Here is a 14,415-nt window from a genome sequence, read left to right as displayed (position 1 = left end):
AACGCTAAGACTGGCCGTGAACATAGTACCAATAATAGTCACTAGGTCGCGGACTACTCGAAAGATCGAACAGAACCAGAGATTTTTCCGAACTGTGATGTAAACTGTTCCTAAAAGTTCAAGTTGTGTTCGACACACAGGCCTAAGCAACAGAAAATGCTGTAGTATTTGCAGATTTTCTTGGGCATTGTATCAGACAGTGTTGCCAAATGGCGTTGTTATGTCAGAAATATCTTTAAAACACAATAGCGCAAGCACTTTGAGGCTAAGAAGGCGTCAGTTTCATAACAGAGCATCAGGGAGTGCTGGTTCATCACAGTTAACAAGGTTTAATATTAACAGACTGTCGCTAAACAGCAGCAGATTACATATTTTTCTTAAACAGCTACGATACTACAGCACACATCCCTATTTCAGTCTGATTTATATCTCTTTTTATTAACCAGTACGATCTAAGGCTTTATAATTGTCGCTTATAGGTAACATTCGGTGTCCTTAGTGAAGATCTGTTGTTAGTTTTCTTTGGTTATTGGCTGAAAGTCTGAAAAATAGAAGTAAACCGCGCGCTCTCGCACCAGAATACACGTAATACAGCAGTGACTTATTTTTCTTCATTTGCTTGCAGAGGTACCATATCAGAAGATTAGCTATTGCACTACCATCGTTGGAATGAAAATTAGTAACATAATAAAACTTCTGAGCGTTGTGAATAAATTTTCAGGTTTTACAATATTCAAGAGGGCGCGTTAATATAATCGAAAGGGTAGTTTTTTTTTTTCTCTTTGGAGATTAATTGTGCTCTTTGCTGCGTATTGTAGCTCCGTGTTACGTAATGCTTAGAAATTCTGAGTTGAAAGTTCTGTATTTACCATCCACAGAAAATAGTTCTTTTGCATCAGCTTGCACAAGGATACAAACGTGCTCATATATATGCGTCTTTGTTCAGGAACTACTACTATACTGCTCTTAGAGGGAACTTGATAATACGGCGACGTTCCTGTATTAGGTAAGTTTATGTATCATACTTTGCAGATGTCGTTGACAGTTCACCCTTCACGCCATTATTCTAGAAATGCTCTGAATTTTAAACACTATGGAGTTTGACAACCGATTTTGATTGTGTGCGTAACTGTACGAGACATGTGTGACGTAAGTACAGATTAAAATTTCGTACTCTGAGCAAACGTCGCTAAAAATCTGTCACATGTCTTTGAAACGAAGAAATGTTCGAAGCTTTCTAGTCATTTTATACCACACACAGTGTAGACAATCCTGGCGGCTGAAAACACGGTCGATCTAGGGTAAACAGTAGGCTAAAACGTGAAGGTGGCTACTGTACATTTCCTAAGTTCATCAATGGAATCGATACTGACCACTAGACTATGTGCTACTGATTACCAAAGGTTACCTGTAGGTCGAAGTTTGCTTGAATATTCCTAATTTGCTTTAAACTGGTGAAGTAAGCACACACTCTGCACTCTGCCATGAAATATAGACAAAAACTAAGGCACTAAATGACATTCCTTGTGTCTGTAGATTTCTACTCGGTTATTATCATAATTTATTGGTGTAGTTCCACATTAGAAAAAAAAAACATCACAAAATTCTGGTTTGCCGATCACGAATTGTGAAGAAGACCATCCTTCGGCTAAAAGTTACACGGTGGCATCCGAGTGCTGCACCTGTTGCCAGTGCGTATCCGTTTCAAGTCGGAAACAACAATTGTAGGATTGTACGTGGCAGTCAGTGCACAGGAGACACGTTTTCATGCCGATAAAATATGAATTATATATGTTGTACGGACGGCCCATCTGTCAGCTTTAGATTCTGGCGGATACAAGCGTACTTTTTTATATACGTACGGAAATTTGCACTATCTGTGTTGAAATGATGTTAATAATTTCGTTTCAAAGATGGAATCTATGTTGTGGCGATAATACGCAGCGTAGATCAAGACCCAGACTGGTTATATTTAGGACTTAGGCCAGTGATGTGATAGTCTGGGTTCTGTGGCTCAATTCTCAGTGCCCATTTCGATGTAAACCCCTTTAGTGCGCTATTTATTGTGCTATTTTCGTTGGTTTCGAGAGAATGTATATATCTCTGCTGTGTATGAGAAACATAATTCTTTCTAGTATTTTATCCATCTTCAGCAACTGTACTTACATAAACTGAAATAATCAGTAACCAATTGCTATTTTAATTACTTAAAAATTCTTTCTCTTCTGTTTTGGGGAGAATTATAATATTTAATCTATTTATCAGCATTTTTAAAAATTCTTACTGCTTATCATATTCTCTACTACAGCAACTTGGCCCAAAGGTGAAGGTTGGGTTGAGAGGCAACTGTTTGGTTGTAAGTTGGCGAAGCCAACAAATGTGAAAATGAAATCTAGGTTGTGGTGACCGACTGAATTGTAGTAACGCCATAGAGGTCTAGGTTTTGAAGTAACATGACTCGCGTTCAGTTATTTTCTGTTCACTAGAATCCAGAATCCTGCAGAATTCTTTAAAAATTTCATGTTCCGCCTGACGTATAACTGAATTTGTGTATTTGCGGTCGGGTCATCCACTCGTAATATAGGTATTTCGTATCATTCCGTCACCCCAATTATTGATCGTATTTCAGACTCATTATTAATAATACAAATAACGTGTGCAAGCTATTTACAAATCAACAACTGATTTCCCTGTTTCTGGGAAAAGCAGAAGTGAAGGAAGGGCCGTCCACACAACGCCATTAAACAGTACGAGCCTGTCGCCATTTCATAAATTACATATTTTACGAATTAATTCGTACCAGTCTAGATCCCATTTATTAGAAAAATACACTAAAACGACTGTCTCTGCAATATTGCTATGTACATAAATTATATAAACGCCAAAATGCGTCAAAATCAGGAAAGTAAAAGTCTCTGTCAAATGAGTGACTTCATGTTTACATGTATCCCTATTTGCCCTCGAAAACTAACTGACTTTCTCCGAAGATTCAGTTTCTTATGTTCTAGCACCCAGTGTGCGCTAAACGCTTAATACATACGAAAGTAACAAAGAAAATCATTAAACCATCAGCTATACAGATTGACTGTTCCGCAACATTAGGATTGCATGCAAAAGGCGCTATCAATATTCACTCCGAGGCAATTGCAAAGAAAAATTCCACCAGTCATTTTTTTAAAAATGAGCAGTAACTGAATAAGTACAAAACGCTACTTCCATCCATAACAATGAGTTCCGTAATTTTTTGTTATTATAGTATGTTTCAACAAGCAGTTAAAAAAATCCTACGAAGATCCTAATCTGATTTAATTTCGCGACTTTAACATGTAGTTACACAGTTTTCCAATGACTAAAACGCTAGTTCAGTTGGGAACGAGACCACAAAGCGCTTGAACTCTTTTTCCCATCGTGCACCTACTTTGAACTATTGTACATCCTTGGTATGTGTGTTGCACAAAAGAAGATTCAGTATCTTATGTTCTAGTACACAGTATGGTAAGGTTTTTATTGCGTTAAACGCTTAATATATTACAAAAGAAATAAAGAAAATCATTACACCATCAACCACACAACTAAAGGCCACATTACTTTTTAAGTATAGTAAAAGCGTTCTCTTTACAGATTTATTGTGTAAAGAAATTTTGTAGAGTATTTGGTTCAAAATATTTGATAATATTTTTGTAAATCACAGATCCATAAAAATATTTGCTGTCGCTTTAGTTTGGCAGAATAGTTTCCGTAGCCTCTGGTGTATGTTTTCTTTGGTGGTATTGTCACTACATTTGGTAAAATGATGTCAAGGTAGTATACGACAATGAACGGTAAGGAGTATAGTTATAGTTTCCGTGATGCACTCCCACCAAACAATCTATTCTCCGTTCACATAATTATACTGTCATAACTGTGCACAGAACAGCAAGCGAGAGTATATTTACTGTTGCTAACGATATCTCTTCTTGCTTATCACTGGTGTTGTAAAACATCTCTACACTGTACGATTTCAAACCTGAGAACATCTGTACATCTGTTCTACTTCCACGTTTCATTCTTAAGCCTTCTTAATAATTTTAAATCAGTCACTCATGTCATTTTAATATACGTCATCGTAGATTTTTCTAGCATGTATTTATTCGTAAAATTTTTGAGGTAAAGAGTTTTAAACTACAATGGCAGACACATTTTTTTTCTTGACGCAAGCAAGCTTTGCGTTTACTCTTTGCCTCTTCATTGTGCATTTTTGAAACACCTGCAGCGACAGTGCCACAACTATGTAGAAATTTCTTAGTATTTAATTGCTATTATTGTTTTAGTATTCCCATTAAATATTTATATTACTTAACCATGGTATGTTCAAACAATAAATTTGAGCGATGTCAACCATTTCAGCAGATTATTAACCTTCCCGATATATTGATTTCTTGCCGAACTGTTATTCCGGTTCCATGTGTTATGAAACCGAAAAACGTAATACCATAAATGTGGACATCAGTGAGTTCCTCAAGTGCAAATTATCCGCACGGTACAGCAAATACTAATTCCAAATTTATTTTCCTCCTTCCCGTTTCTAGAAACATTGGTATACAGTTCTTGCAGTATTATTCGCCTAGTAAGAACAATATAACAATATAAATCATACAAGCTGCGAATATTTTACGTTGTTGTCTATTTTCTTTTTCCTTTACATCTCTAAATTTTTTCATGAAGCATATTGAGCCAACTCTCAGTCTGTTTTTCGTTTATATCTGTCTTTCCGTGATTGTTTTCAGGTATTAACCTAAAGAATAGTGACGTGTATTTTATATCAGTCTTAAGTTTTCATAAAACACATCAAGATATAAGTGACACGAAATTCTTGGCCGTTGCTCGGTCGTTAACGAAACATGCCACTACACAAAGAAAACTTCTCAGCATATAGCAGCTTAGTAGCACTGAAATTTTATGAAAGTATTTAAAAACGAGCTTCCATTCTTGTAGAGCCAGAATTACTACGTATTGCGTGTCGTAATGTGCAGAGCTTCTCCTGGTATGCTTGTATTAGTCTCCTAGCGTGTGAGACGCAGCGTGCTGCTAGTTGGAGACCTATTAGGAACGATTATCTTCTTATTGGTGATACCGGAATAAAAGAAAGGCATATTTTGGACGTCTTTTATGTATGTTGCATTCTCTACGAGGCGTACGCAGGTGTCGACATCTGTACCATTTACTAGATGACACGTTCTTTAACAGCGACGAGAAATTCCTGAGGCGTTTAATGATAATCCCACTTTACAGTTCCTCATCATAGTCCCACGACACGCCTTAAGTTTCCTTCCCATTTCCCACTGCTTGGTATGCTAACAATGAATTTTTTACGTGCTGTTTAATACTTTTGCCGCGTAGTGGAATGTGTACTGGGGTTTAGGGTGTTTTGTTATGGTTGTTTTGATACACAGTAGAATAGTCAGTCATTATCATGTACTTCCATTTTATTTAACAGACTTTGGAGGAGTCTGACGCTAATACTAGATGCATACTTCTTTAAGATCTCTCTCTTGACTTTGATCCCTGTTCCCACAGCCTTCTGTGGTCCTTTTCCTCACCATCTCTCCTAACATTCCCATAAAAAAAACACGTAGCTAGTTACTTATTTATTTTCTACACTTCCTTTCTTCTACAAGACAAATATTGAGGAAAAAGTGACATTTACTTTCGGTAACATTTTTGCCCTTTATTAAAATTCAATTTGAATGTCTGATGGTTTTTAAAGTAGTGCTATCCAGGACTACATGCATATGTCAAGCACATAATTTCGGACTTCCAATAGTTCATTTTTGGAGCAGTTATTGCATGGCTGAAATACTTATGTTGATAGATATTGTGAATCATCAGTGTATACTTTTCCTCAAATTCATTTCACAATCGTGTCATTTGCTTGTTCTATGGTGTTGTCTAAGAATTTTTTTATGATACATTCCACAAGTTGACATACAACGGGAAATGAAATATGAAACAATCTTCTAAATGGAAATCTTTTAAACGGTTAGAACAGAGGTATTCGGATTTCGTCTTCGAAAATTTATGTGACCATCCTTCATTTGTTCGCCTCATATTTAGATTACACCATTATTCTGAGAGCTATGAATCATCGTTGCAGCGACTTCCGCTTCCAATAAATTTCGTGCGTCCTCGGAGCATCTAATTTCCGGGCCTCATACACCACGGCGGAGGAACCAATCGGCGAGAGTTGAGTCCGTAATCAGAGACTGGGATTTGGACTACCTTATCACCTCTGTGTGCATACGTAAAAACGTTCACGGGCTCTATTATTCATACGACTGTCAAAACAGATGTTCATAGTCATTTAGGAAAATGCCCCACTGATTCATTCACTCGTTTCAATCATTTAATTGCTGCTGTAGGAGTACTGTTGTTACTTCTTCAATAGCAGCTTCTGCTCCGAAAGATGGGCGACAGGGAAGCACTCGGAGTAATGCTAAATATCCCGACATCAACTTCGGTATTGCATAAACTTCGGTGTTGCAGTCAGTGCCGTACTAATGGTGTTTACCAAACGTGATCTACATCTACATCTACATGACTACTCTGCAATTCACATTTAAGTGCTTGGCAGAGGGTTCATCGAACCACAATCATACTATCTCTCTACTATTCCACTCCCGAACAGCGAGCGGGAAAAACGAACACCTAAACCTTTCTGTTCGAGCTCTGATTTCTCTAATTTTATTTTGATGATCATTCCTACCTATGTAGGTTGGGCTCAACAAAATATTTTCGCATTCGGAAGAGAAAGTTGGTGACTGAAATTTCGTAAAAAGGTCTCGCCGCGACGAAAAACGTCTATGCTGCAATGACTTCCATCCCAACTCGTGTATCATATCTGCCACACTCTCTCCCCTATAACGTGATAATACAAAACGAGTTGCCCTTTTTTGCACCCTTTCGACGTCCTCCGTCAATCCCACCTGGTAAGGATCCCACACCGCGCAGCAATATTCTAACAGAGGACGAACGAGTGTAGTGTAAGCTGTCTCTTTAGTGGACTTGTTGCATCTTCTAAGTATCCTGCCAATGAAACGCAACCTTTGGCTCGCCTTCCCGACAATATTATCTATATGGTCCTTCCAACTGAAGTTGTTCGTAATTTTAACACCCAGGTACTTAGTTGAATTGACAGCCTTGAGAATTGTACTGTTTATCGAGTAATCGAATTCCAACGGATTTCTTTTGGAACTCATGTGGATCATCTCACACTTTTCGCTATTTAGCGTCAACTGCCACCTGACACACCATACAGCAATCTTTTCTAAATCGCTTTGCAACTGATACTGGTCTTCGGATGACCTTACTAGACGGTAAATTACAGCATCATCTGCGAACAGTCTAAGAGAACTGCTCAGATTGTCACCCAGGTCATTTATATAGATCAGGAACAGTGGAGGTCCCAGGACGCTTCCCTGGGGAACACCTGATATCACTTCAGTTTTACTCGATGATTTGCCGTCTATTACTACGAACTGCGACCTTCCTGACAGGAAATCACGAATCCAGTCGCACAACTGAGACGATACCCCATAGCTCCGCAGCTTGATTAGAAGTCGCTTATGAGGAATGGTGAATCGATACTGTGAAGCCGCGATATTACATTTGGAAGCAAACGAATCCATGAGAGAATATCCACTGTGAGGCGAAAATCGAACAAACGAATCAAGGTTGTCTAAAACCGATGATGTACATTGCCGAGTAATTTCCAGATCGAATCCGCTGTTAATGATGGTCGCTACATTGCATATTATGTGGTAACTATTGACTTTGTGGATCAAGACAGGCGAACGGATGCTTTTCTTTTATTGGTAGGATCAACCCTCCTCCCTCATCCTTCCCCCATGCGAACAGGGCTTAAAGCAATCAGGATGCTGCTCGGCAGCGAAATATATTTATAAAATTTACGTAACATAGTTTATTAAAGTTAAATCAAATGAAATTTTGTTGCTGTTGTGGTCTTCAGTCCTGAGACTGGTTTGATGGAGCTCTCCATGCTACCCTATCCTGTGCAAGCTTCTTCATCTCCCAGTACTTACTGCAATCCGCATCCTTCTGAATCTGCTTAGTGTATTCATCTCTTGGTCTCCCTCTATGATTTTTACCATCCACGCTACCCTCCAATGCTAAATTTGTGATCCCTTGATGCCTCAGAACATGTCCTACTAACCGATCCCTTCTTTTTGTCAAGTTGTGCGACATACTCCTCTTCTCCCCAGTTCTATTCAAAACTTCATCATTAGTTATGTGATCTACCCATCTAACCTTCAGCTTTCTTCAGTAGCACCAAATTTTGAAAGCATCTTTTCTCTTCTTGTCCAAACTATTTATAATCCCTGTTTCACTTCGATATATGGCTACACTCCATACAAATACTTTCAGAAACGATTCCTGACACTTAAATCTATGCTCGATGTTAACAAATTTCTCTTCTTGAGAAACGCTTTGCTTGCCATTGCCAGTCTACATTTTATATCTTCTCTACTTCGACCATCATCAGTTATTTTGCTCCCCAAATAGCAAAACTCCTTTACTACTTTAAGTGTCTCATTTCCTAATCTAATTCCCTCAGCATCACCCGACCTAATTCGACTACATTCCATTATCCTCGTTTTGCTTTTGTTGATGTTCATCTTATATCCTCCTTTCAAGACACTGTCTATTTCGTTCAACTGCTCTTCCAAGTCCTTTGCTGTCACTGACAGAATTACAAAGTCATCGCCGAACCTCAAAGTTTTTATTTCTTCTCCATGGATTTTAATACCTACTCCGATTTTTTCTTTTGTTTTCTGTACTGGTTGCTCAATATACAGATTGAATAACATCGGGGAGAGGCTACAACCCTGTCTCACTCCCTTTCCAACCACTGCTTCCCTTTCATGCCCCTCGGCTCTTATTTCTGCAATCTAGTTTCTGTACAAATTGTATATAGCTTTTCGCTCCCTGTATTTTACCCCTGCCACCTTTAGAATTTGAAAGAGAATTCCAGTCAACATTGTCAAAAGCTTTCCCGAAGTCTTCAAACGCTAGAAACGTAGGTTTGCCTTTCCTTATTCTTTCTTCTAAGATAAGTCGTAAGGTCAGTATTGCCTCAAGCGTTCCAATATTTCTACGGAATCCAAACTGATCTTCCCCGAGGTCGGCTTCTACAAGTTTTTCCATTCGTCTGTAAAGAATTCGCGTTAGTATTTTGCAGCTGTGTCTTATTAAACTGATAGTTAGGTAATTTTCACATCTGTCAACACCTGCTTTCTTTGGGATTGGAATTATTATATTCTTCCTGAAGTCTGAGGGTATTTCTCCTGTCTCATACATCTTGCTCACCAGATGGTAGAGTTTTGTCAGGACTGGCTCTACCAAGGCCGTCAGTAGCTAATGGTATGTTGTCTACTCCCGGGGCTTTGTTTCGATTGAGGTCTTTCAGTGCTCTGTCAAACTCTTCTCGCAGTATCGTATCTCCCATTTCATCTTCATCTACATCCTCTTCCATTTCCATAATATTGTCCTCAAGTACACCGTCCTTGTATAGACCCTGTATATACTCCTTCCACCTTTCTGCTTTTCCTTCTTTGCTTAGAACTGGGTTTCCATCTGAGCTCTTGATATTCATACAAGTGGCTCTCTTTTCTCTAAAAGTCTCTTTAATTTTCCTGTTGGTGGTATCTATCTTATCCCTAGTGAGATAAGCCTCTACATCCTTACATTTGTCCTCTAGCCATCCCTGCTTAGCCATTTTCGACTTCCCGTCGATCTCATTTTTGAGACGTCTGTATTCCTTTTTTTCCTGCTTAATTTACTGCATTTTTATATTTTCTCCTTTCGTCAATGAAGTTCAATATTTCTTCTGTTACCCAAGGTGTTCTACTAGAAATAAAGGAATTAAAATACATTAAGAGGTAATTTTTTTAGCTATATTTCTGCATAATGAACAATCTTGTTCTCAGTTATTCATATATTTGGAATATATTTTTTGAATGTTTGAGTGAGCTGGCGCTAGAGTTAATCAGTATGACATGAAAGAAAATATATAATTTTTCATTTAATAACAAAAAATTACCAAATGTCGTAGTATGAACGTACGAAGAATGTGTGTGTGTGTGTGTGTGTGTGTGTGTGTGTGTGTGTGTGTGTGTGTGTGTGTGTGTATACTTTCGTCTGTATTTTGATTCGACCCAAAGATCAGTCGATATTAATGAATGAATTAGTGCAATGAAGATATAGGAAACGACGAAATAATTAGTTCAAAGTTACATTTTCTTCAACATAATGACCATACATATTTTTCTATATATAATCATGAATAATATTCAACCTTAAAGTCGAACATGTACAGATCGTTAGCGTACACTAACACTTCAGACTACCCTCCATCAATGCTAACTTCTCACATATAACATCCATCACTGCTGGCTGTTCACCTCCAACTGCCCAACAGTACTTCCATCACTGCTGGCGACTAACTTCCAGCAACGAGTCCTACCAGCCACAGAGTCTCTTACAAAGAAAGCGCAGTCAGCCCAATTCAAGCGCTACACAGCGGTGCCAACAAGAAGCAGCCCAGTTAAAATTTATACCAAATAAATTAACAAACGACGGAGTTGATCCTTCTTGGTACAGAAAACGGCTCAGAATACTGTTGTAAAAACAACAACAAAGACATGCCAGATTTAAACGGGACGCAAAATTTCCAAGATTCGCGATCTTATACAGAAGCTCGAAATTTAGCGCAGACGTCAATGCGAGATGTTTATAATAGTTTCCACAACGAAACTTTGTCTCGATATCTGGCAGAAACTCCAAAGAGATTTTAGTCGTATGTGAAGCATACTAGCGGCAAAACACAATCAATGCCTTCTCTGCGCGATAGCAATGGAAATACCGCCGACGATAGTGCTGCCAAAACAGAGTTACTAAACGCAGCCTTCTGAAATGCCATCACCAAAGAAGACGAAGTAAATATTCCAGAATTCCAATAAAGATCAGCTGCAAACATGAGTAACTTGGAAACAGATGTCCTCGGAGTAGTGAACCAACTTAAATAACTTAATAAAAGCAAGTATTCTCGTCCAGACTGTATAAAAGTTAGGGACCTTTCATGGTATGCTGATACAACTGCTACATACGTAACAATCATATACAACCGTTCGCTCAACAAAAGATCCGTAGCAAAAAACGGAAAAACTGCACAATTCACACCAGTATTCAAGAAAGGTAGTAGGAGTGATCCACTAAATTACAGGTCCATACCATTAATGTCGATATGCAACGTGATTCTGGAACGTGTATTGTATTCCAACATTATGCATTACCTTGAAGAGAACCGTCTATTGACACACAGTCAACATCGATTTAGAAAATCGTCCTTGTGAAACACAACTATCTCTTTACTCACACGAAGTGTTGAGTGCTATTGACAAGGGATTTCCAACTGATTCCGTATTTCGAGATTTACAGAAAGCTTTCCACGCTTTACCACACAAATGGCTTTTAGTGAAATTGTGTGCTTATGCAATATCGCCTGTAATGTGACTGGATTCGTGATTCCCTGTCAGAGGTCGCAGTTAGTAGCATTTGACGGAAAGGCATCTCGTAAAACGGAAGTGATTCTGGGGTTCCCCAAAGTAATGTTATAGAGATTTAGCTGTTCCTTACCTATATAAACGATTTGGGAGACAATCTGAGCACCCGTCGTAGGTTGCTTGCGGATGATGCTGATGTATATCGATTAGTAAAGTCATTAGAGGATCAGAACAAATCGCAAAACGATTTAGAAGAGATATCTGTATGGTGCAAAAATTGTCAATTGACTCTAAATAACGAAAAGTCTTAGGTCATCCACATTATGCTAAAACGAATCCGTTATACGTCGATTACACGATAAATCAGTCAAATCTAAAGGCCGTAAATTCAACTAAATATGTAGGAATTACAATTACGAACAACTTAATGTGGGAAAAAACATAGAAAATGTTGTGGGGAAGGCTAACCAAAGACAGCGTTTTATTGGCAGGACACGTAGAAAATGTATCAGATATACTTAAGAGCAGGCTATACTACGCTTGTCTGTCCTCTTTTAGAATACTGCTGGGCGGTGAGGGATCGTTACGAGCAGGACTGACGGAGTACATCGAGAAAGTTCAAAGAAGGGCAGCACGTTTTGCATTATCAAGAAATAGGGGACAGAGTGTCGCTGACATGATATACAATTTGGGGCGGACATCATTAATACAAAGCCGTTTTTCGTTGCGGCGGAATCAAAAATGTTTCAAATGGCTCTGAGCACTATTGGACTCAACTGCTGAGGTCATAAGTCCCCTAGAACCTTGAACTACTTAAACCTAACTAACCTAAGGACAACACACACATCCATGCCCGAGGCAGGATTCTAACCTGCGACCGTAGCGGTCGCTGTACGATGTTGGAATAACAGAGAATTATTGTGAAGATGGTTCGATGATCTCTCTGCCGGGCACTTAAATGTAATTTGCAGAGTATTGATGTAGATGTAGGCGTAGACGTAGCAAAAATGTTTGTGATCTTTACATACGAAGCTAAGTGAATACCGTCGAACTTAGCCATCAATCAGATAATATTTTTGTACTCATTTTGATAATAGTAGCTTATTAACAATGCACGAAGCTGGACTGGATTGGTTTTGTCTACACAGAAAAGGTCCACCACAAATATTTCCACAGCCTATATTGCCACACCTATTTTGAACCACAGTGTCGGCAGACACCCACCTAACATGTGCATTTCTGTCACTCTCTGGAACGATATACAGTATCTGATCAAATGTGTATGGGCACGTTGTAATGGACACTTATAGGTGTTGTATTCAACCATCGCCTTCATGACGACTTAAAAACGTCTGGGGCAATGTCAGCAAGGTGTCTGAATGTCTGTAAACGGATGACAGCCTATTCTCCTTCAAGAGCCAAACCGGAGAAGTAGTGAGCTTGGTGCTGAGGTACAAAGCGAGATCGGCGTTCTAATGCAGCTTTAGAGGGTTTGAAATGTTCATGTCAAGTTTTTTACTCAAGTCACATACGATGGATGACTAGTTCACATTCGAAGTCACTGTGCTCACCTCACCTGCCCATTCTGCCGTTAGTGCTTCTCTGTTGACAACACAGTAGTTCAAATGGTTCAAATGGCTCTGAGCACTATGGGACTTCAGGTCATCAGTCCCCTAGAACTTAGAACTACTTAAACCTCACTAACCTACGAACATCACACACACATGCCCGAGGCAGGATTCGAACCTGTGACAGTAGCGGTCGCGCGGTTCCAGACTGTAGCACCTAGAACCGCTCGGCCACACTGGCCGCCAACACAGTAGCCCCCAACTCCTTTTTTACTGGCGGCTCTGCCTTTCGTGATATGCACAGAACAATTACATAGAGGTATCGGGCTATTTTTGATCAGCTAATGCAGCAGTCACAAAGTCTCACTGCAGAAATAGTTGCCATCTTGCAAATTTCTTTGTTCTCCATTTAGTTACTGAATTGAATTAAGTACAACAACATCAATTTCTTACATTACCCTGGCTCATGTCGGGTAATTCATTTTGAAGTAGTAAATGACGCAAAAGGAGCTGTCAAGAGGACATAGAATGCTTTTCCAAATGGAACGAAGGCCTAGCGTTCCTCTGTTCGATCAGATAAGAATAACTTTAAAATCCACGTTATAATAAGGAAATACACTATGAGATCAAAAGTATCTGGACACCTGGCTGAAAATGACTTGCAAGTTGGTGGTGCCCACCATCGATAATGCTGCATTTCAGTATGGTGTTGGACCACTCTTAGCCTCGATGATAGCTTCCGCTCCCGCAGGCACACGTTCAGTCAGGTGCTGGAAGGTTTCTTGGAGAATGGCAGCCCATTCTTCACGGAGTGCTGTACTGAGGAGAGGTATCGATGTCGGTCTGTGAGGCCTAGCACGATGTCGGCGTTCCAAAACATCCCAAACGAATTCTTTAGGATTCAGGTCAGGACTCTGTGCAGGCCAGTTCATTTAAGGGATATTATTGTAATGTAACCACTCCGCTACCGGCTGTGCATTATTAACAGGTGCTCGATTGTGTTGGAAGATGCAGTCGCCATCCCCGATTTGCTGTTCAAGAGTGGGAAGCAAGAAGGTGCTTATAACATCAGTGAAGGCCTGTGCTGTGATAGTGCCACGCAAATCGACAAGGAGTGCAAAACCCTCACATGAAAAACGTGACCACTCTATAACACTTCCGCCTCCTAATTTACTGTTTGCACTGCACACGCTGACAGTTGACGTTCACCGTGCATTCGCCATACTCACACCCTATCATCGGATCGCCACGCTATGTATTGTGATTCACCAGTCTACAAAACGTTTCTC

General features: G+C 39.4%; 1 protein-coding gene across 2 annotated transcripts in view; it reads left to right on the top strand.

Moving 5' to 3' along the window:
• The first annotated feature begins 603 nt into the window (after positions 1–603).
• LOC126272578 (uncharacterized) overlaps positions 604–14,415 on the top strand; it is a 50,191-nt gene continuing 36,379 nt past the window's right edge. The window contains exon 1 of one of the 2 annotated variants that reach the window (XM_049975503.1): positions 604–1,006. The gene's annotated coding sequence lies outside the window, so the exon portion shown is untranslated. The remainder of the gene's footprint in view (positions 1,007–14,415) is intronic. The other variant, XM_049975502.1, reaches the window with a different exon arrangement.

The sequence above is a fragment of the Schistocerca gregaria genome, chromosome 5 (genome assembly GCF_023897955.1).
Source record: "Schistocerca gregaria isolate iqSchGreg1 chromosome 5, iqSchGreg1.2, whole genome shotgun sequence".
Classification (NCBI taxonomy): Eukaryota; Metazoa; Arthropoda; class Insecta; order Orthoptera; family Acrididae; genus Schistocerca; species Schistocerca gregaria.
Note: the sequence above shows the minus strand (reverse complement) of the source record. Positions and strands in the feature narration are given on the sequence as shown.